The sequence below is a fragment of the Diorhabda carinulata genome, chromosome 9 (genome assembly GCF_026250575.1).
Source record: "Diorhabda carinulata isolate Delta chromosome 9, icDioCari1.1, whole genome shotgun sequence".
Taxonomy (NCBI): Eukaryota; Metazoa; Arthropoda; class Insecta; order Coleoptera; family Chrysomelidae; genus Diorhabda; species Diorhabda carinulata.
This window is the reverse complement of record NC_079468.1, coordinates 4,222,198-4,244,567: the sequence shown is the minus strand read 5'-3', so window position 1 is coordinate 4,244,567 and position 22,370 is coordinate 4,222,198. Positions and strand designations below refer to the sequence as shown.

Here is a 22,370-nt window from a genome sequence, read left to right as displayed (position 1 = left end):
TTGACGTTTCATTTTTTCTCTATTTTGATAAAGACTTAAAGAGAAGTCGAAACGTCAATTTAAGAGAAAACAAGAGATGTAAAATCAGGAATATTTAGAAACATAAACATATCAAAAGGTCTAAGAAATAAGAAATTAGAGAAATTTATTTATAGTCATATATTGATCAAATTATACAAAACCTTGACAAACCATACCTTCATTATGAAACCCTCTTTTTATTGGTAAAAACCTTAGATAAATTCTTATCCGTAGTTCTTGAGTATATCTCTAACTAACAAAGGTGACATAGTTCTTCGTTTCATGATATAAAGATATAACAGAAAATATATGTGACATTCAATTCGTTTAAGACAGTGTGGCAGTACTTTTCTGAATTTATCGAAATATTTCAGTTTTCTAACAATGTTTTCATGAATTTATTGATGTATAACCAAAAGTTGAGGTTTTACTTCATTTAATAGATATTTGAAAATTTTTAAGTAAGAGTAAATAGATTTTAATTGAATTGAGTACTGAAATATCTTCTATTGATATAGAGCACAAACTATAATCAATAATTAAAAAAGAGCTGCTGCGAGAGACCCTTGTTCCAAAAGATTATTTCATATTTCAAAAGAATCAATTTTATCCCTGCTTTTCTGCCTCTTCCTGATCTACATTGTATTCCTAAGGTTTTGTTTGCTTTTCGGTGTCTTTTGTGAGCTGATTTTCATAACGTACATACATTACAGACATATGAAAATATTTTCTGCTTCATATTGAACATGATTTGGCATTTACATATTTCAACAGGAATTATTTAACAAGACTTCAGAGAGTTGTTTTTTATTCTCAAAATTTATATTCAACATTCAAAGTTTCCGGTAACGAAATAGTTAACTCAGTACTCGATCGATGTCTCAAACTATTTAAGATAATAGAGTAAATTCATAAATACAAATACAAAATTTTATTGATACTCATGTTGTAAGTGATGTATTTGTCAGGGGGGCAGGGGGGCAGTTCCCCCCTAGAGATCCAATGTAGCCGCAAAGCGACCAAAGTCCTAAAGCCGTGCGAAAAATTGACTTACTTACCTAGAAAGTATTGAAATACTCAGAATAACATTAAGATTTTAATATCCGTTTTTAAAATCGTTTGTGAAGTTTTATTCATTGATATTGATATTAGAACCGTTCTTATTACAATCGTCATCGAGGCAAAGACTTCATAATATTGCCACATTGCCTTTTCCCTTAGTCATAAGCAAGCAACGCCCTTGGTCATATTTTGAAAAAGATCGAAATATGTCGAAACGTCAATATTTCTACTCTTTTTCAAAATGTTTGCTTATGATGTAAGTATTGAAAGTGATTTTTTATTTTGTGAGTAGAAAAGTTCGTGAAAAAAATTAAATCACTACTAACGAAAATATCAAACAATTCTTTGTATGACTACCTTATTTTGATACTGATATAAGTGACTATGGAATCACCTTAAACTTCAAAATGCGTTTTAATTTTCAAATAATTACAAGCTTGTAATGAGTGTCAATCGTGCTGTGGTTACTAACAAATGATTTCACACTGTGTTCAAAATATTTTTCCCTCAAACCTCGATTGAAAGTACGTACTTTCGTTTCTAATGACTATAACTACAATACGGTCCATATATATGGAATAAATTTTAGTATTATTATGTACCATGTGAAAAAAATTTACAGTATTAAAATATTATCCCCCTCTGACTAATAAGAACCCCCTCGGTCGTATGGCACCTTGCTGGAAAGGGATATTAGTCTTCTGTTCAGCAATGTAAAGTTTTTTTAAATTTGGTGCAATCATAACTAAGAAAATTAATTTTTAAGATGTAAAATCTTGATAATTTTTCTATCACAAAATTTTACGTCCAAACGTTTTGATTCGTTCCACATGAAAAGGCGTGGCGTGGCGCGGGGAAGCGTATGGTTGGCTTGAGTGTGTACGCAGAACATTGAATTTTATGGAAAAACATATGGACACTTATTCGATACGTGTAATGGAGTGGCGTGGCATGTTGCTGGTGGGTTTCGGTTTACTCTCTATAAGGTGATGCACACGTGTACTTCTCCCAGGGAGAAATGTCGAACTCTAGTCCTTGCACGTCCTTCCCCGTCAAAATGCACAAGGCTTTTCGGGCGTCATGACACGCATATCCGAAAATTCCGATTTCGGCCCTTGTAGTGTAATATACTGATAACACACTTTCACCTAAATAATCACGTTTAACTCTGTTGGCTGTGTCATTGAAAGTATCCCTTTAAGTGGCAGTTGTATGAAAACTGATTTTAAATCATAAGGGGCCTTGAAATCAAGACGATTCACTGACAGAAACATATTAAAGATCTAAGAAGTTCAAGACATTCATGAAAACATTTATCAACGATTAACGAAAACATACTATTCTCTTTTTTTTTTCAGTTTTATAAGGAAAGTGTCAATTTTATAAAAGTTTTTGAATTTCTACTCATATTCGATGAATTGAACTTTAATTTACTCCTGCGTCCAGCATGTTGTCCAGATCTGTTACAACAGAAGTCTCGTTTGAATCTAATGAAAGACCCTTCTATGAAAACGATATAAAAAGAAAAGCGTAAACGAATTGAATGAATAAAACGAAATGTGGAAGAAAAAAATTTATTTTCCATTCAGTAAACTAGTGACTTATCATCGTTGTATTTTTATTTAGGCATTATTTGACTAACAGATAATTCTGACAGTGTACACCTTACAAAAATCCCTTCCCGAGCCATAAGGGTTCCCCTAATTTTCACTGATTTATTAGGATATGATTTACAACGAGAATCTGTGAAAGGGTGACTTGATTTTACTTGAGCGAACCGAATTGGTACAATAACCCTAACAGAACAATTTAAATGTGGCATTTCTCATTTTCGGATTATCCAAAATTAATGAAAGTAAAAGGATTAGAAGGAGTTTGATTAAGTTTCTGGAGATTTTCATTTGTCTTCAATTAAGAGTTTAATTGAAAATTCATATTTATTTTCTTTAGCGGTATAAATAGATTTGGATATACGGCATTCTGGATAAATGTTGATCATTTATTTTTGTTTCAGGTGAGTATCTCGATCAGAAATTTCTCTACGGATAAGTAAGTATAATTTCAAAAAAATAGATTAGACCAGAAAATTTTGTAAATAAACCAACATAATTTGAGAAAATTTGGAAAATATCGGCACAAAAGGATGAAGTATAGGAAAACCCTAAATACGTCGATTGGGTGCTATTTACCTTCCACACCAAGTTAAACCCTTGAAGAGTACAAAGAGTTCTAGATTTATCCATGATATGCAAATCTAAGTTTTTGAATCGACTGAGAGATGATAAACTGTGAAATTGTGAGGTTAGATCCCCCTAAATACATTTCAGCCTTTTGTACTAAATAACAACACAATTGACGTCGTTGAATCTGTGAAATAGAGTTTGTTCAAGACATTTGTTTGAAATTCCAGTTATATCTAAAAAATTTAGTTCTTCTTGTTTCCGAAAAACTAAATTTATCCACCTCTATAACACTTTTTTGAGTCACATCTCCTATATGCCCTTCCCTTCTGGGGTACGAGTGGTGCGAATCCTCAAACTACAAAAGATAGATAGTGCCAGGACTCCTATAAAAGCTTCAAAATATTGACCGTATGAATTCTGAAGCGCAACATTCTGTATATTAACCTGACAACATCTTTTTTAGTTAAATCCTCATTTGATCAATTTTCTTCTACTTGTTTTAATTAGACGAAACTGTTCATTCAATTCGAGTTAATACGATCTGAGATATTAAATCTTCATAAGAAATTACTTCCAGATCGGTTTTCTCTGCCCGGATAGAGTCAAGAATCGCGAATACGGACAGTGAGTCTTTTGGTTTTGTGAAAGATATTGCCGATCGAATTGGTTCAAGCTAAATTAAATCCCAATGAATCACATCGCCTTTGTCGGATTCCAGTGCCGGACAATTGGAATAATGAACACATCAATAGGATCATTTTCTTCTTTTGAATAGGAATTTTCATCTATTGTTTGTATAAAATTTAATTATGAATACATTCAATTGACTGACGTTATTCGGGATTATTCCGCGAACGAAAGCGGGTTTGTTAAATCAGTGATGAATAAAATTGGCAAATGTTGTTGTTATGAAAAGCTCATCTAGAAATCCAGTTATATTTCTTGACCGTATTTATCAAAACATTAGAATAAATTCGGGACAAACGTAGCAGATATACTTTTATAGGTACGAGGTTTCATTAGAAAATTTACATTAATTAATTTTGAAAAGTATTATAACAGATAACTGAAAAAAATCTTAAAAAATTTAGAATCTTGCAATGACGGATTAAAGAATAAATAATCTAAAAGTACATAACTGGACAGTTATATAATTTCGAATATCTAGGATTATTCATCACAAAGGGCGCGTCAACGGAAGAAGAAATTAAATTAGACTAGGACAGACGCGAAGATGTATTTAATAACTGAAACTTTACTCTGAAATACACCCATTAAATAATAGGCAAAAACGGAGAATATACGATTATTCAAAGTATAATGATAATAGGGCCTGAAAACGGGGTTATCTGTGAAAGGAATGAAAACAAAATCACAGGAAAGCGATTGGTACGTTATGGCCACGTTAGAATATCACAAATACCAGATTGGTAAAAAGAATTACTGACTGGAGGCCCATGGGTAGAAGCAAAACGAGAAGACCAAAAAAATCTCGGCGACCATAACAATATAATTATCTCATATTTTTTTCCGAGTGTCAACTTGATTCAACGTTTCAATTTGCGAATTTTACGGGAATTATGATCACAATAGTGATTTTTACATTCAATTATTAAGTTATTATATTACAGTTTCGTACACTATTTGATATACAAAACAATTCGCTTTATTTTTCATTAGTTGTTATTTTAAATAAAGCATTCTGTATATCAATACATTTTTGAAATCTATGTAATATTTTAGTATACTTTTGTCTGAACACTTTTTTCGAAAAATGCATACTTTTTGAGTTATTTTAAACATTCAATATCTAGATAACGGTAAGGTTTAGGTATAGGAAAGTATACGGGTGATTCCGTTCTAACTGTGATTTTTTGTATTCAAAATTTCAAGATTTTAAAATTTAACTTTTCTAACTTTTTTATGCATATTATTCATCTATTTTACTGTAAAAATAAAACTCTAAGAGGAATTTACTACAACTTCAAAGTATCACGAGCAAGACACAAATGTCGGATTTTGAGTTCCACGGTACTGACTCATTTATCCACGGTACTGACATGGTAACTTAAGATATTAAACAACAAGTGCATCAATTTTCCTCAGTTTGATCATAAACATTAGAATTTATAAGGTAATTAGTTTAAATCATTTGTTACGACAAAAAAAATTAATAATTTATCGGTAAATTCTAGGAATGGACATGACACGGTACTGACATTCAAGTGATGTATGGTAACTTAAGATATTAAACAACAAGTGCATCAATTTTCCTCAGTTTGATCATAAACATTAGAATTTATAAGGTAATTAGTTTAAATCATTTGTTACGACAAAAAAAATTAATAATTTATCGGTAAATTCTAGGAATGGACATGACACGGTACTGATATTCAAGTGATGTAGTATAAGTTTTCTTTAAGTGGCAAGTTATATTGTATAAAAATAATGTTTAAATATCTTAAGAATTATTCAATTAACACAAAATTTTTATTAATTGATTATTAATTAATGACTAGTACAAAAAAACAATACAGGACATTGAATATCACAGTTATAATGGAATCACCCATACATGAATTTACCCTATATTTGGTAATTATACACTTTCGCAGTCACCTGGTTTTTTATGGCTCTAGAAAATCGAAAAATGGATGGATTTTAATGATCTTGGTCTCAAAATGTTCCATTTTACGTCGGATTTATAAAAAAAAATACGAAAATTAGAAAAAATAAATATTTTTTACAGTTTCATGACTTTAAATGCAAAAAAATGACTACATATAATCCTTCGTAACTGTTTCTGATGTCGTGGAATCAAGTTCGTATATTTTTTTTCGCAATTTACATAAAAAAATGAATATTTTGAAAAAAAAATTTCAAAAAAGTTAATTTTTCGGTATTTTACAGCCTAAAATGTATTCTATTAAAAAAAAGGGTAATTATACACTTTCGCGGTCACCTGGTTTTTTGGTTAAGTTAGGTTAGGTTAGGTTAGGTTGGCTCTAGAAAATCGAAAAATGAATGGATTTTATTGATCTTGGTCTCAAAATGTTCCATTTTACGTCGGATTTATAAAAAAAAAATACGAAAATTAGAAAAAAATAAATATTTTTTACAGTTTCATGACTTTAAATGCAAACTATTAACATTGAAGAATATAGTACAAAAGTATTCACGAAAATTGATTGTTTTTCATCGATTTCATTTTAAGCTATAAAAACTGAAAAAATCATTCTTTTTGGATTTTTTTTTAAATTGTTTATTAATTTATGTAGAATACAAAAAAAAAAATATAAGAACTTTATCTGATAATGAGATAATTTTTTGTAAAGGATTATTTTGCAAAACCGTTTTTTTTTACGATTTAAAACAGTAAAACTATGAGAAATTTTCATTCCAGCTATTTCTACTAATTTTTTTATAAATCCGCCGTAAAATAGAACATTTTGAGACCAAGATCATTAAAATCCATCCATTTTTAGATTTTCTAGAGCCAAAAAACCAGGTGACCGTGAAAGTGTATAATTACCCTATATTTTACCCCTGAAATCATTAAAATAGAACCGGGTTCTATTGAAAACATAAAGAAATTTGATATTTTAGAAGTTAAGCCCTGTATAAAATGAAACATTTTTCAATTTTTAAATTTTCTTTCAAATACGTCTGACCTTGCTAGAAGCAACCGAACAGAAACAATTCTGATTTATTTAAGGGTATCCTCGTAAAAAAATAATTTATAAGGGTCTGCAACGGTCAAATTATTTACAAAAAAATTAATAACTCAAAAAGCATGCATTTTTTGAAAAAATTTGTTTCACAAAAGTATACTAAAATTTTACGTAGATTTCAAAATTGTATTAATATATAGGGTGTTCCATCTAAAATAACAATTACAGCCATCTTTGAAAATATTTTGGTTAAAAAGATCGTATCCGAAAACTCAAACGTAGAAATTTTCATGATTTTACTAAAAGTATTTTGCCATATACAGATAGTTTTAACTCGTCTTGGGACACCCTGTATATACAATCTATCATGTAACATACTTATGTCAGTTACAAACCTTTGGAAATGGTAAAAAAAACAATAGTAGGATGGTACCCATTGGACATAGAATTTAATAAGAATGGAAGAAATAAATTACTGGGGATCTGAACCCGGGAAGTGAAAAAAGGGTGATTTTGTAAGGGTAGAAAACGGTTTATCTCGATGTATTAAAAAACTGCAAGTCCTATTAGAAAAAGTTGGATAGCATTTAAGTAATAAGAAGATTTACAACTTTTGTATTCACATTTTTTTTTGACATTACCTTAAAATTTGTGTGAAAAATTGTTTTTTATTTTTGGTTTCCAAGGAAACATTTTTTTCACGAAATTTGGTAAGAACTTACCTTCTTATGTACCAAACACAATATAATTTATATGATTTGGAATAATTATTTTTTCATCTTATTTTGATCTAATATCGGAAAAACACCCTAATTTTTAATCGAAAACTCTCCCCTCAAAATATCACCAGTTTTCAAAAGATTTTGGTTCGTGAAAATCTCAACTTTCTGATGGTGGAAAAGGATATTACCATTACCACGGTACATTTTCTATGAAATGGCAGAAAAAATTCGCATCCGAAAATTTTATTTAATCATTATTCACAATTTTTAGATATTCATTGAAATTTCACAGTTTTATTTCTTATGTTTATGATGGAAACTCATGTTTTTCTTATAATTAGAGTGTGAAATTTTAAAAAATGTACTTAATGATTAAATAAAATTTTCGAATGCTAGTTTTTTTTGCCATTTCTGAGAAAATGTACCACGTTAATGGTAATATCTTTTTACAACATAAGAAAGAAGAAATTTCGTTGGACCAAACACAACTCAGTTTTTGAAAAAAGCTTATATTTTGGCGGGAGAATTTTAATTGAGAATAAGGCGAAAATGAGTCAAAATAAAATGAAAAAAAAAATTATTTCAAATAAAATAAATTACAGTGTGCTCGAGATATAGAAAAGATAACAACAAAAAATTAAATACTTTGTTTTTTGAATTTTTTCACATAAACTTTGAGGTTATCTGAAGAAAGTGTAGATACAAAAGTTGTAAGACTTTTCATTACCTACAACTTTGTCACTTGACTTTTTCCATTGGAGTTGTACTGTCGTGAATCGAGTTTTACCCTTAAAAACTCACCCCTTTCCCACCTCATATCGTCCGTAAGTTATTTTTCTTTCATTTCCATCATATTCTTCTCCTTGTCGAATGGGTTTCATCCTATTATTTTTCCAAAAATTATCGATCGTAGTTTATAAAATGTCAACTATAATTTATTATTCCATCACATACAGTATATAACCAACAATGCTGTTCATATTTTTTCGTATCCTGATTATCTTGAATAAATTATTTCAAAACAATATACATCAATATATAATTATTAGGTTTTCACAAGTACATACAGTTTTGGGTCGTTACAATGTTTTTTAATATTGTGAAAACTGTTTCCAAAATAAATATATATAAATCTTGGTAAAATGAAGCGTTTATAAGAGAGGAAACTAACAAAGCATAATTAAAATAATTGATTTAATTAAAAATCATGTACAATTCATAATAATATTTCAATATGATTTCCTAAAATCTATAAACCCATAAATATGAATAAATTCTTGTTCAAATTTGACTTCATAAATAACTTGTTGTAACTTTAGATTTCATAATAGGTCAGATCAAGTCGTGTCGGCTGAACAATTTAAAATTATACGTTCATATAGAAATTATCGGTTAAGAAATATGAAATGGATGCAGTAGAATTATGCAATTCTCTTTCGCATAATTGAATTTTATCACAGCCATCTGACCCGTTATTAAGTTAGAATGGTAATTTATTTTTAGTACAAAAAACTATTTTAGCATTAACGTGCATAATTTATGCTACTAGAAGGATATTAGATATGAAAATGTATTTGAGAATTCATTAAAAATTCAATTATTGTTTAAAATTATCTTTCTATAAAGGTGTTAAATTTTTATGAAATTTATCATTAAAGTCATTAGTTTATACCGAAATCGGATAAGTCTGGCAACAAATTTGCATTTAGAGAAAAAACTGATAGGTTAACATGAATTTATTGAAAGAAATTACAAAAGGGATTGGAAAAACGTAAGTGTTCAAATTGATGCCCTTTTTCTGCAACGTTTCTCAACGGAGAGGCAGATCCGCGCAGCACGTCAAGCCGTCCGCGAAGAGTTTCAAATTCCTCTTCAATTTCGCAGTTCAGAGGTCGGGAATGCTGCGTGCTCCTCTTGCAGAGTGTCACACCGTGCGGGTCAGTCAACGAATCCTCGTCTGTCTATCCCTTCTCCAAAATGAACATTAAGGGACTCCCGCATATATAACGCGTAGTGAGACGGCCTATCACGCGACACTAGAAAAAGTACGGACCCACGAGACATAGATACCTCTACACACAGCCCAGATAGGTTTAATTTTTCTTACATGAAGATTCTGGTCGTTCTTCATCCGACTACAAAATGGAATTCTGGAATTGCGGATCATCCTGACTGCATCCGAGGTGCAGCTCGCAAAATTCAAATCTGCTATCGAAATCATCCTCGCGAAATGCATGGAGGGGACGCATTGCAGATTAGCTCAGCTGCTCAACTAACGCCAGCGCCATATTTTCATTAGTTGTTACAGATAACGGTTGTTCAGAACACAGTGCGTCGGCAACAGAGCCCTGTTCTTAGAGTTTCTGGTACGACTTCCACATTGTTGAATGATTTAGTAGCGAGGAGCTCAGAAATTCGGTAAACATACTGAAAACGCATTTACTCGACGAGCACGTGTTATCATAACACAGACTCAAGTGTCTGAAATACGAACATACTTCGATTTAATCTTCTTCGACAGAGTTGACAGACTTACGCTGGATCTATTCCAAGAAGTTAGTACTGTGTGTTGTCCAAGCTACCGTAGGAGTGTAAAAACTCTAGAAGCACTAGGTGACTAGGTAACCAGGGTATACTAGGCAATTGGAAGTGGATAGCCTTGCCAAAAAATGAAGAACGACTCCTTATTTTGAACCAGGACCTTACTGTGTCATAGCAACAACGAACTAATCGTATGGTTTAAGGATCACATGAAGTCTAACAGGTGAAACACTTTAGGGCTAACATCAACTAAAAAATAATATAATAAGTTAGATGTCTAAATACCTTCTCCAGAAATGACATTAAACTGGTGGTTAGTCTTGTGGCAGGTCACTGCTCCTTTAAATACCATCTCAAGATAGGCATGAGAGAGGAAGATAACTGCAGATTCTGTCAAGAAGCCGAAGAATTAGCAAAACATCTACTGCGAACGTCTTGCCCATTTTAGCATGTTTATAATATAGTATTACAAATTTAGGTATTAGTATTTTCTTGTGCTTAGGATGTTTAAAGGATTCAAATAATGTTGAACTTTCTTGTTTATTTTTGGTGGTAATAACTGAAATGGGATTGAAAATGAAGTTGTTTTGGAAATATTTGTTTTTTTTTAAATGCTAGTACTTGACGCTACCAAAGAATAAATAGAAACACTTTTGTGATAATTCTTGAGAACAAAATGTGTATAAAAAGACTGCTCTTATGCTGTATAAAGACACTTTGTAACTTTCAACTTCATATAATAATTTTATCGCTTGACAAAGACATCGAAATCAAGATTCCCAGGGTTACGTAGTAGTTTTTGATGTACTCTTACTAAAGAATTCTCTTTTTATGAAGTTTTTGCTCTAAAATCCAGTATTTAAGTGACAAAGGTTAAAGAAGAATGTCAAACTCATCCCTTTTCACTCTCATATCCTATTTTACAACTCATGTTCCTTTCTAAAATGTACAACATAGAAGTAGGGAATTTATATACCAAAAGGATTTTCGTCCACAATTTTTTTTTATTCGACTCAACTATAGAAACTAAGAAAAAAATTGTCACAGATACAATACAATCAATCCAATGATTTATGATTGTACGAGGATATATTGAAAAATTCTTACCTACTACTATAGAACCAAACAAAATTTCAATGTCAAAATATTTTATTGCTCAACATATTCTCCTCTTAATTGAATAAATTTATTACTTCGAAACTGCAACGTCTCTAGACCGTTCGAAAAAAAAATGTTTCTTTTTGCTCTGCATACCAGACCTCCTTTTATTACCTCCTCGTTGAAAGAAAATTTTCGACCTTTTTTTCAGTTGTGGAAAGAGATGATAGTCGGACGGAGCCAAATCTGGTGAATAAGGGGGGTGTTCTAGTAATTAAAACCCTAAATCACGAATTTTTTGCATGGCAACATGAGATTTGTGTGCAGGGGCGTTGTCCTGTAAAAACAAAAACCTTTGGATAGCTTTCAATTTTTCCTCCAGAGTGATCAGTAATGTCGAATAGTAATCTCCAGTTATTGTTCTACCCTTATCCAAAAAATCAATCATGATCACTGCATGGCAATCGCAAAAAACTGAAGCAAGAACTTTTCCAGCAGATTTTTGGACTCGAAACTTCTTAGGTCTTGAAGAACCAGATTGACGCCATTCCATCGATTATTGCTTTGTTTCTGGATCCTAGAAATTTACCCAAGTCTTATCCATAATAACAATTCGGTTTAAGAAGTCTACATCGTATTTAAATTGAGCACAGATCTACCGCGATGCTTCTACCCTTGTACGCTTTTGGTCAACATTCAAACATTTGGGGATTCATTTGCAGCAATTTTTCTCATGTCCAAATTGACATGAACTCTATGATGAACGCGTTCGTATGAAATATTCAGTGCTTCAGATATCCGTTTTAGCCCAATTCGACGGTCTTATAAAATCATGTCATGAACTGCATCGATATTTTCGAGAACTGACACAGAAACTGGCCTTCCCGATCAGTCATCATCTTCAATGGAAAATTTACCTCTTTTGAAGCTTGCAGTCCAATTTTTCACGGTCGCATACGAAGGACATTGATCACCAAGGGTATTAAGCATATCTTCGTAAATCTGCTTACCTCTTAACCCTTTTAAATACAGATACTTAATGATGGCTTTTCACAATTTCGGTGGACATCTTTTTTCTTTCAATTTATTGCGTAAATCTGGTTCAGTTTTTCGACATCAAGTTTTACAATGACACTTCTAATAAGTTATTGTTCATTGCTATGGTATCGCAATATTTTGTTTATGCAGGGAACTGGTCTAGGCTAGGTAACTAGATATCGATACATTCTTGTACTGTACTCTACTGTACTTGAAATGAAAATCTTGTGTTTAATTTACATGAGTTATGTAAAATATATTAGATAAATTGAAGATATGTTTAATACTGAAAAGCTAAATGTTTTCGTAATGCATTTTCATGAAATATTCCTTCTACCATGTAATCTCTAGTAATTGTCTCATCTTCTTCTTTAGCATTCGCTCTATTATTTGTAGATAAAAACAATTTCACGCTCATAAAACAATGGTCTCTATTTTTTCACCTATACCATTTTTTGAATAGAGGATAATGAATCATTACAATATCCGATTGAATTAATACGGAAACTTATTAATTCTTCTAAAGTACTACAATTGGCACTTATCTAAACGTTGAATCTATGACCAAAAGCAATTCTGGAAGGCTTCTTCTAGAGTGGTTTTCATCTGCTCTTCCGTAACCTCAAATATAGAAATTGCTGCTTACATTCTAGCACTTTTTTCATTGAATTAGACGTGGATGAATAAAAATTCTTTTAGTTATAAAAAGATGATTGTATTACGTCGCGACCTCATGAAAAAGAGGCCGTAGAATTTTCCATTTAAAATTTCCATAACGGTTAGTGTCCATATTGAACTCACTATTATCACTAAACCATCACTCACGATTATACTGCTAAACGCACGTTTCGATAACCAACTTATCGTCTTCAGAGACCGAAGTTTACCTTAACAGAATTTTACCTTTAGTTTCGGAAAGCAAAACGCATATCAGGCAGTGTAGTTTCAACTGTTCATCTAGAGAATAATGTGCCTATTTTCAAGTCCTTTTTCGAACATCTTTATATTTATTTCAGTATCATCTTGTTTACAGTTCATTGGAAGGGACTCCGAATAAAACAATAATCATGATTAACATGCAAATGGAGAACTCAAAATATGCGCTTAAATATGCAAATGATTAAGTGTCAAAATATGCTCAAAAATGTCGAAAATATATAAAAGAATTTTCATACATCAATTTATTGATTCGCTTTGAAATAAACAGGTAAGCAAATTGCCATTAGTTATAAAAACAGTGAACCACTAAATGTTTTTGTTTTTTAAAAATTTTGTCTCCTGTCTGAATATAAGAATCACATTTTTAAATTTTTGCAAAATCATGCAGCACTTTTTGCCTGTGATATTTTGGAAAGCTGCATCAGATTGCCTGGAGAATTGGATTCCTCTATTAGAGCTATGATTGTTTTATTTTAAATAATTACTTAACATCACTAAGGTACTAGGAAAATAATATGAAATCTTTTATTTTATAAAAATTCTCTCAATAGAAAAGCGGCATCAAACCAAGAGACCCATTTTGTAATATTATTTGAGGTAGTCGCAGCACTACAAAGCACAAATCGATGTTATCTTTTCAAAAGGACAAAATAAATAAGAGCGGACACAAATTGGTCTATATCCTATGCAGTCCGTTCTTAAGAACTGCAATAAAAGTAATTGTTTCAGAATGTGCTATTTCCCAAAAAAATACATATAATAACCAAAATACGCGCTTTGCATGGTTGGGTTTTTTTAATCATGAGCTTGATGCTCGTGTTTGACCACAAAACTCCCAACCACAAATCCCACTTGAAAATAATCTACATTAAATCATCTATTTATATTCTCATAATTTCATGGTTCAAATACCCCCTCTGTTATTTCTTTTTATGCAAAAAACTTATCATATTATATTTTAAACATTTTTTCCACCCTAAAATCACCCCACAGGGTACGATCTCGTCATCGAGGAAATGGTCTTGCCCGGTTTAGGTGGGATCTGAGACTTTACGTCGAAACGCTTATTTCCATATCAATGGGGTATTTAAATAAGTTAGTACAATGCTCGTGAAACTGAGATTATAATTTTCTTGGGGGAGAGTCGTTAGTAAAGAAAAAAAAAGTTAATGCTGTTTTTATTAAGGGAGATAAAATCTTAAATCTGTCCCAGTTTTAAATGAATATTTAAATCCGGGGTCCTACTTCCCTGAATTGTGGAAGGTTTAAGACAATTGATAAAAAAATGGGGAGTTGCTGATGCTGTGTGAGCAGGAACAAACAAATGATATCGTTAGGAAATATTCACAATAAGAAGATAAAATATATAAGATGGGATTCCAGGAGATTAAAATTTTTAAAAACAATGTTTTAAATTTAAAAATAATAGTTTGTGTATTGTCTTAAAAATATCACTTGGACTTGATGGAAATCTTTGTATACCCAAAATTATTTACCACGAATTATATCAGTTCATATTGTTTTGCAATTGGTCTTGTGACCCTAAAATATTGACATCACAAGTATCTAGAATCACCTTATTCTTTCAATATTTTTATTAGTAGTTGAAAGTTAAACACATACACATACCAAATACAAAAGTTGTCAATTACACCACATCGACCACGACATCATTTTGACAGGGCGTCGAGCATTTTGTATAATATATATATATTTGTATAAACAGCTCAACAGGCCTTAAGACCTAAAGCTTGGAGTCGCTCTACTGCTTTCCTCCATCTATTTTTGTTCATGGCTGCTTCACGCCAGTTCTCTATTCCTTAACCCGGCATTAGACAGGTCAAAAATAGTTACAAGTTGTGATACAAGGGGTGTAGCAAACCCCAAATTGATTCGGTCAGCGATGCCTTCCTGATATCAATTTTGGAGAAAATTTAATGTCTATTTGGACCCTCTTAGTAGACAATATTGAAATCATTGTATAAAAATATTATTTTTCGTTTTTATTGGATATTGGAGTAAAAAATGAGATGCTTTTTTTATTTCTTTGATGAAAATTTCTCAATAAAGATACTAAACAAATCGAAATAGAGTGTTATAAATAAAACTACGAGAACAAGCTTTCGAACAAAAAAACCGAATAAAATTCTCCCTAGTAACAAAAAAGTTATTGTGTATTCAATTAGTACAATTTTTTAATAGATGACTGCATGCTCGAGGCATAAAAACACGGGACACGCTTCACAAACATATCTAGTTTTTCTGTCACGTGAACGTGGGCATTCAGAGCATCTTCCCTGTTGATTAGGCCTTGTCTTTTTGTTAGGTGGCTCCCAAATTTTTTCTGATATTGCCACGTAAGTCGAGAGCAAGCCTGAGGTTAAACAGCCTTTGTCTCTGAAAATATCTAGCAGGTGGATAATTATATTTTCGGACCTGGTTTTTATGTTATATTCCCGACATTCCATTTTTTCCATAAAAATCATGGATTTCAACCGGGTCTGCGACATTTTGTTGGCCGTTGATATCCTGAATTTCTGGGTTTTCTTCTTCGGCATCCTGTTCTAAGTCAGGGTAATCGGTACACGCGCTGACATTGTCTATTTCGTCGTCTTCTTCAGAATCATCCTCATTTTTTCTGGGTTTTCTTCTTCGATATCCTGTTCTAAGTCAGGGTAATCGGTACACGCGCTGACATTGTCTATTTCGTCGTCTTCTTCGGAATCATCCTCATCTTTTCTGGGTTTTCTTCTTCGTCATCCTGTTCTAAGTCAGGGTAATCGGTACACGCGCTGACATTGTCTATTTCGTCGTCTTCTTCAGAATCATCCTCATTTTTTCTGGGTTTTCTTCTTCGATATCCTGTTCTAAGTTAGGGTAATCGGTACACGCGCTGATATTGTCTATTTCGTCGTCTTCTTCGGAATCATCCTCATCTTTTCTGGGTTTTCTTCTTCGTTATCCTGTTCTAAGTCAGGGTAATCGGTACACGCGCTGACATTGTCTATTTTGTCGTCTTCTTCGGAATCATCCTCATCAATAAAGTTTTCTGCATCTAGCCATAGTCTTTGGAGAAGTATCTGCTCTTCATCGTAATCTCCCATCAATACACGAGCTCATACAAGCTATAATTCACAAATAATAACCATAGTTGATAAAAATAAAGAACTCATCTGTAGAAACGATGTCCCAAAAACAAAAAAAATCTGCTCAAAAATAGTTCCGAGTTTAGACAGGTGGGGTTTGAGAAACCCAAAAGAACTTTGAAACGGTCCTATTCGCACTGTGTCTATTCTGGAACTATGCTTTCAATAACCGCGCTAGCGTCGTTTGGCGGTCAATTTGAATATTTTTTCTGCATTCTTCATGCGCTGGGGTTTGTCATACCCCACCTGTCTAATGTCTTCTCTCTCATATGTTTATTTTGTTTTCTTCTGTTTTGTTCATGATTCAACACTTACTGTCATACACCACCGTTGGTTGTGTATGACATTGTCTTGTCAATTCGTAATTTGCGGCTCTTGAAATATATTTTGATCTCAATAATCCTCCTAGGGTTTCAAACGACTTGTTCCTTCTCGCCCCTTCTGTCGATTTCCCTGGTTTCACCTCCTTCGTTTGTCTCTGTCACTCCCAGGTATTCGAACTCCTGGACTGTATCAAATCTATACTCCTTGTTTTACTCTGTCGTCACTTTCAATTGATTGCAGCTATTCAAATCTCTTTCCGTCTCCATATATTTGTTATTTTGTCCCATTATGCTCATATATTCTGAGGCGTTTTTTTCAAGGAGTAGGAACTTTTTTTCCAGATGATTTTTCGTTTTACTTATAAGTACCACATCATCTGCGTAGGCAAGGATTTGTATTTTGTTATTTTAAATCATCTCCTGGGTGAGGATGCCACTACTTCTCAGGATCATTTATAATACAAGGTTAAACAGCACTTTTCCTTTTAGGCTTCCTTCGACACCTACTTCATTCTAGGTGTTATTCAATGTCACTTTTACCAAATTTAATATTTTCTCAGTTTGAGTACGAGTGCTGCTAGCGCCTACTTGTTGATTCCACAAAGAGGAGCTTCAGATTTCAACCTAGGTCATAGCTGTTGTTCTGGATTGCCTCCAGTATGAAAATTTCACTAGTTGACTTTCCCTTTTTGAAGCCACCTTGATACTTGTCCAGTTGTTCGGCCAATTATTTGCTTAATCTATATCTTATGAGTATGCTGATATCCGACTGAGTGAATAATTGTCTTATCCAATTCTTCATATCATTTATTACTTCGTCTACTTCTATTTTCGATGGTGTTTCCTCTACTGAGACAGGTTCATTCACTGTCTCCTCTTCTTCAAACTAGTCTTCCTTGTTCCCACTTTCATTTTGTATAAGCTTTTTATAATTTTTTAAACTGATGGTCCAGTATGATAGATAGATTTGTGCAATGTTTTAAGCGAGGGGTTTCCAAAGGAAAAATGTGACATTTTTATATCGACCCCGAGTCGTACAACCGGTCTTTATTATTTATCGAGTGCAGTATATGTTTTTACCGCAATTACGACCTCTCCTCCACATGATATGAGTACATTACATAATTTATCCTTTCCAGCAGCATGTTTTGCACGTACTTGAGCTCCAACTTCCCCATCTGGAACCTTAAAATCTCACGCAATTCTTCATTATCAGACTTTAGGAAATTTGTCTTCACGTTTGACATGGGGTTCATCCATATTGCTATTATTTATATAGTTGTTGCTACCTTGTAAGATGGAAACGAATACAAGAGGAGCGATATGTATAGTCAAATTAGACCAAAAAATAAAAGTGAAATTAGAAAGTTATAACAAGCTGAAAGTCAGTTAAACTGTTCAAAATATAATAATAAACAAAATTTTTAAATTTTTCACAATTTCTAATGAATGAAATAAAATTTTAGCAAGGTTAATGATAAAAAAATGAGTTTCTCGCGAATTCCAGCCAAACGGTAAACTTTATAATAAAAATACCTTAGACAAAATTTTTTGATCCACATATTTTGTCTGATATATTTTCAAGATAAAACTAACAGTTTCGCTGCAAATCGCGAAAAACTCATTTTTTTTACCTTTGAACTTGAGTAACTTGAGTTTTGTCCTTACATAGGAATGATTGGGAATTTACAAAGTTCATTTACAATTATATTTTGAAAAATTTTATTAATTTGCAGCTTGTTGTGATTTTATGTATAACCCAATGTCTAGATTGACCGAACTATATTAAAATATGTTGGGCTTGGTTATCAGCTAGACCATATAAAGTGGAGCTGGAAGCTGGTAAACAATACAATAGAACCAGAAACTTTACTACCACCGGAAAAACTGCTGAACATAATTTTTGCAGCTCTAAAAAGGGATGGAGTGTTAAATGTAGTTGCAAAAAATCGGATCGTTTCCTTCTCTGCCATGTACAGAGTGTCTAAGCCGGTTGTGCACTAATGTTGAATCACCAACCACGTTGGATTCAAACGAGATGACATGCGATGCATCGCTATTGATGCAATTCACTTGCACTTTTTTTCCATACAGAGGAATGATTGGGAATTTACAAAGTTCATTTACAATTATATTTTGAACAATTATATCAATTTGCAACTTGTTGTGACTTTATGTATAACCGGACTATATGTTGTGAGTATATGTGAGCCCGTTAAATTATATAAGGAAGTTTGGTATACTAAACTCAGACTACACCGACTTACCTGCATCACTGCAGCTCTGAGATCGAGTTGAAGCATTAGAGATCATCACAAACTCTCTACCTAATGATATCTTGTCTGTGTACCTTCTAATTATTCTCATGAAAATAAGGACCAAAAGGTTTCAACCTGGATTTAAGCAGAATTAAAGATAGGGAAAAGCAATCTACTAAGCCAATAGTAGTTCAAATACCACGAAGTATCTGGTGCTAAACAATCAGAAATGCATAAAAAAATACTTAATAAGATTGTATTTGGCAGGTTTCGTGGTTAGGAGGAAGAAACTCAGATTGACCTAATTATAGAATTCCAAATGCAGAAAATGCTTCGAAAAATATAGGAAATTGTACGCTACCTCATTTCATTCAAACTCTGTATCTATTTTCCATACATTTTTTTCATTTAGTACAAAATTACTTGGAATGGAAGTAATTTGAAGAGATCCTGTATAAAAACAAATATAGAATAACAATATTTCAATCAAAATCTATAACCGACATTTTAATTTCTGAAACGTATACAACTGAAAGATGCTAAAAAATGATAAGTTCAATTGGAAAATTCAGCTAGAAGCGCAAAATTCGATCTTCAGTTTTATTGGTTTGGTCTCGTAACTGCCAGTAACACGTTCGTTCTTTCTCCACGTTATTGCGAAAATGTCAAAAATATGTACGGTAGATATCATGGATATTTTCATAAACTGATGACTGAAGAATCCATTTTCTGATAAATAAATGGATAAAATAATAAGTTACAGTAGGACTTCAATTATTAGTTATATGCAAATTCTTGTCGATATTTTTAATGATTTGATGAAAATTGCCATTTGACGCCATTATCAAGATATTCCAAAGATGTAAAGTAGAAATGGGACACTGCTTTCTGACTTTCCTGTCCAATTTGTTCCACAACTCAAACGGATTTATCTGTGACGATCAAATCATTATTTTCAGTACATTCTTCTTCTCCAATTGTTTCAAAAACTCTTTACATATCTTCGAGGAATAATTAGAATTGGTATCATGCTTTAATGTTATTTAGCTGATTGCAACCTCTTGATTTCATTTTGACGTCTTCACTGTTACCCTCCAAAAAAGGCCAGATTCTCTAAATCTCGTTTTCAATGTAGAATTACCCAGAAGCAGATTCCTGGATTCATTGATCTGAGCTGTGATATCTTGGTCCGTGAGCATGTTCTTGTTTTTCACAGGGCTAACAAACTGCGACTAAACTACAATCAGAAACACCGAAATAATTCATAGCTGAACAAATCTGCAGGTATTTGCATGTTTTAACTTGTCACACATTATAGGGTGAGTAAAAACTTTTGATTGGTAGTGTATATTATAAGTGATAATTTGGCGAATCAACCTGACTGAAGATAAATTACCATCGAATTTATCGAGTGCTATATATGCTACATGAATATTAATTTTGATGATTTATTTTTTATTAAATATTGATTTTTAGATATTTCCTTAGGGAAATAACCGAAACTGGTGAGAAAACTTGAAGTAACCCTTCTAGCAAAGAAAATAAATGGGAAAAATTTGCATCAAAAATGAAAGAATAAATTGATTTTATAATTAATTTGCTCCTATGAATTCAATTATTTTGTCACCAATAGTAACTAAAAGAGGCCAGCGAAATTTTTAGATGGCTATTAGATTGATTGTGTTTTTATTATTTATGTTTTATTATAAATAGATATATCTGTAACGAAAAATCTACAAAATTGAGTTTGATTTTCTCATGTCACTTTTTTCTTATCTTCCCGCGATAAGAGATTGAAAAACAACCAGATTTTCCTCACCGCACCACCGGAAAAAGCGGCTTACAAAAATATTATCATCAAAATTTTATATTCTCACGTTTCAATGAAAATGTATATTCAATGTAAATAGCCATATAAAAATATCTCGAGAGAAACTTCTCCCTCGTCGTTTATTCCATTTTTTGCTTATATACTTTTCCGTAAAATGATTGATTTTGTTCTATTTACTTCTTTTGTGGCACTCTGGGGATTGTAGTGTAGATTGGTATTCTACAAATCCAATGACGTTCATAAGAAATATACGGTTATCATTATTATAGTTTTAAAAAGTGCTATTTGTGGAAATTATTTTGAAATCATTGTCGTTTCGCTCAAAAACCTTTATCTCAGAGCTACATTCAAGACAGCATTTCTCCTGATCTTCTAGTTTCACACAAGCAAATCGGAAAATCCTGCAGACTGTGCCACTCTATTAAAACTTTCTAAATAGTTTAATACGACGCAAATTTTTTTCGAGAACTCACTTCTTTGGCTACTTGAGTGTTTTATCCAAAACAAATTCTAGTTAGTCAAATATTGCGAAAAGCTTACTAACAGTATGAGAAACAAGAATAGTATATATTCAATCTGGTTTATTTTCCTTGAGCTATACAGTATTTAGTTAATATGAGTGCGTCACGTTCACTCTCAAGTAGCTTCTAATGAAATTTCTCAATTACATCATAAAGTTTCATCCACTAAAACGGGCACCAGAATAGTGAGCAGACCCATAAAGTCGGACATCCTATCAGAATGGACCCTGATTGATAATTTTCGACAATTCTGTACCTCAGATTCAGAAAAACGTAAGTCATAATTAATTAACTCTATAAAAGAGTTTTTGGTGCTCTTAAAACTCAATTTCTTTTCAGAACTCACAACAGAAACATGCAACAATGTTTGTCTGGTCGTGTTTTCCAAAAGTTTCATCTACACTTTGATTTAAAAATACAGTTTCTTCCAAAAAGTGTAAGATTTTGGACTTTTGGACGTCATTGTAGCTGTTGTCTAAAAACTGTTCATAATAAAATATTTCTGGAACTGAGCTTTTAAGCTTTCAGCTAAGAAAAGTCAGATTCACTCGGTATTGATTGGTAGTATTTTTTGATATCTATCAAAGAATTGTCATATATACTCATCAATTCCAATTTTCTTCATTATAATTTTGAGAGGATTGGCTGGCGTCTTCGAAATGAGTCCACTTTGTCGTGGTGTGCGACTCAAGTCTACACAAATCTTCTTCAGAACTGGTCCTTTACCTCTTTCCGCAGCTCAAGCCACACAGTTGATGATATATAAAAAATTTTCCAGTTTTTATAAGAGAAAAAGTCAGAAAATAGACTGTTTAATTTACCCAATCGCATGTAAAAACTGAATGGAACATCTGATCAATTATTGTTCTTTCTATGATGCTGTTTGGTTCCTCGACTTCCATAAGTGTGTGGCCGGCCAACAGATATTTCTGATTTATTTCGGTAACGTTAGTAATTGTTTAATAAGACATATTCATGTTCCTCTGCAGTTAGATTATTGATTGCATTACCTATCA

General features: G+C 32.2%; 1 protein-coding gene across 1 annotated transcript in view; it reads left to right on the top strand.

The window, feature by feature from the left end:
* Nucleotides 1-22,370, top strand: part of LOC130897878 (spondin-2) — a 374,292-nt gene that overhangs the window by 140,951 nt on the left and 210,971 nt on the right. The window lies entirely within an intron of this gene.